This window comes from Chelonoidis abingdonii, chromosome 5 (genome assembly GCF_003597395.2).
Source record: "Chelonoidis abingdonii isolate Lonesome George chromosome 5, CheloAbing_2.0, whole genome shotgun sequence".
NCBI lineage: Eukaryota > Metazoa > Chordata > Testudines > Testudinidae > Chelonoidis > Chelonoidis abingdonii.
In genome coordinates this window covers 41,456,646-41,459,848 of record NC_133773.1, presented here as the reverse complement: position 1 = coordinate 41,459,848, position 3,203 = coordinate 41,456,646, and positions in this window count along the sequence as shown.

The following is a 3,203-nucleotide window of genomic DNA, read 5'->3' as shown; positions in this document are numbered from 1 at the left end:
TATGGGGTAACATCTAGGGCTGACTGGACCAATCAGTTTAAAGAGGCATGCATAAGACAATTCAAAGAGAGATTTAGGATCCAAATGGCCATGCATCTTATCCAGGGCCCACTATTTTTAATCATTATGGTTCCCACATAGTTAAGAACACAAGCTTCTGAGATTGTTAAAGAATTGGTCCAAAATGCTGACGGGAAGCTCAGAAGGCCACTGACACTAGAAAGGATGATATAGAAGAGTTCGTCTTCCTGTTTTCAAAGCCCAGCTTCAGTGAACGATAGATTCTGTGCTTAGGGTCTGTGTTCCTTTCCAACCAAATAGGATCAGTTCCAGAGTGAAACATCTTTACAATAATATGGCTGATAATATTAACTGATGGCTAATAACTGATCCATCTTCTTAGCCTTCAAAATCCTTATGGGGGCAGAGAGCTTGTCCCCTCCCCAATCTCCACAGGTAGCCATCTGGTCTGCTTGTGCCTTGTTGAGTCTTTGTAGAATTCAAACCTTCCCCCCTCCCCACATCTACACCATATCTTCTGGGGTTGGCAGCCTTCTCACTTCTTACTCTCACTTTCAGCAGCAGAGGCATGAGAAAATATTCTTTTGGTCCTGAGGACTGTCTTGTCTATTCTCTTCTCCTATTTTCCCTTCACATTTTTTGGAAATTGCATGAGGTCACTTGAATTCCATCATTTGGGGCAAAATTTTATGAGAGAATCTTTTGAGACATTAGTCTCATAGAAGTTGGACCCAAACCCTAATTCTCCAACTCAAACCTCAAACTTTAACATATCTAACCTGGAATAAAACACAATCTACCAGGTCCATCTGTTACTATCTGTATTTCCATTTTAAATGTAGGAAAACTGAAAGAGAGATGTGAGGTGACTCATTTACAGTCCCACTGTGAGTCCATCAGTGGTAAAACCCAGAATGGAACTTAGGACTGGCGGACTCCAAACTAGAGCTCACTTCTCAATGCCATGCTACTACTAAAATCATATTTTACAATCTTCCATCATGACCGTTTCCTGGATTGCGTGTTAGCCAGGAATAGTTTATAATTAAGAACTGCCAATTAACTCCTGTTTGTAGAGCAAGCTTATGCAGGCATTAAATAATCAACAAAGATGTTTAAAGATCATTAAACAGAATTTAATTAGCTAATCAAATGACATTTGTAAAGCAATTTTCAGTACAGTGTTCTTTGTCCAGAGCTCTCACAAAAATAAGAAAACATTTCATAGTAGCTCTGAAATAAATCTGTCTGGAACACTTGGGTTTGTCAGGTCTGGTTAATACCTTTTATTGTATATGTTCCTGGGTGATTGTTTTCCTGAATTTTAATTGTACAGCACCACATAACAAAGGGCTCAATTCTTCCCTCCTGTCCTCCTTAGGAAGCGGGAGGAAGAAACAGACCTAACTGGGTCAGAGGGCATGCAAGAGGGGAACAGTAATTCCATGGAATCCCCCTGTCCAGGCCTCTCTATCACAATTTTGTGGGGTTTGAGCTCTGCTGGTTGGAAGGAACCATGCTGGGACTGAAAGGGATATGTTTGGTGATGCACTCTATGGACTGCTTCTCCACATAACTAGAGTGAAATGCTGGTCCCATGGAAGTCACTGGGAGTTTTGCCGTTAACTTCAGTGGGGTTGGGATTTCACCCGTGGTGAATGTCCACATGGGAGTTCATGCTATGCAGGATCAACTGTTGCTCTGTGCCAGTATACCTCTTGGGGATAAAGCATTTCAGATAGATGTGGCAGCAAGACCAAAGTGAGTGTGGCTTTTATATTAACAGTGGTGTGTGGACGAGGGAGTAGTACAGAAGGTTTCAGCTGCAATTGCAGAAACTCTAGAATTCACAAGATTTGGTCTCAGATCCTTGGCTCAGCCTTTCCTCTCTACCTACTCCTGTCTGTTCAAATCTACCTCTAAGAACTCTCCACATTCACCACTGTGGAGTATCTGAGCATCTTATAAAAACATTGAATCCCAACCTCTAGAAGGGAGCATGTAACAGAAAGTCTACAAGTGTTCCAGAGTTTCCATAAGCTCTCTTACCCCCTTCCACCTTGTATAAGTATTTTAGTTAGAGGAAATAATTTCACCCAAAATGCCAACCACCTACGGTTTGTTACTTCCTGCCCCAAAAAATTACTGTGACTTTATTATGCAGAACACACACACACACACTTTTGCTTAGAAATAAATGTATGTTCAGTCTAAGTTTACAGGGCAGTAATTTAATAGCAAGTTTGATAAACAGAGATAGATCAGGACTACACTCTTTAACCTACATACTTAATTTTAGTTAAACTTACTGCAGCTGTGTCTTAGTCTTTGGGTCTTTAAGAACACTGCAGATAGCAGGGGATAACAACTGTGTAAAGTTAGATGATCATTTTGACAAAATGTTAGATTAATGGAAGACATGCTGATTTCTTAAGAATAAACTTTTTGGCTACATTAGATTTTATTAGTATTTAGTTGTGAATTAGCAAAAGTGAAGTTTTGTTTCAAGTCTGTTTTTTTAAGTTTAATTTTCCAATAAGAGAGATCTTGCTATAGTGTATCAGTTTTAATTTTTTTAAAGATGAATTGTTGTTACTATTCAGATGATGTTAAATTTGGATTATTTTGTGATACTCTATTTTTTTTCATATGCTTTAATATATTTTGTTTTAAGAGAAATCCAGTCTGTGTGGCACCTTTGTGGAATTTGAGCCAACTAATTTATGTTAGGGAGAAATAGCACATGTTAAAAGTGCTCCGGTATGTGTTTCATTATACCTAAGTGCTGAAAAGTATTCCATGACCCCCTATGGTATGGCTGCCTAGGTGTGAAGATCCCACCATGTACTCAGTATTTGCTGCTGAAATTGCTGTTGTGGAAGACAGACATTTGTACATTTCATTGTACTTTCAAGAGGCTATTCTTTGTAGGCTACCTTCTAGCTTAAGAGATTGCCCCAAAATGTTCCCAAACAAATTAGCGATTTTGTTCCACCTCTGTTAAAAGGCCTATTTTTATGGGATTTGATTGTTCACTAGAAAGGTTTCACTATAATTGCTTATGTGTCTAGAACATTTCTATAATAACATTAAAGTGATACCAAAAAAAAAAGAAAGAAACTTTTGGCCTTAAAGTGTATACGAGAGAGAGAGAGAAAGAGATGAAATCAAAAGTTGTCCCC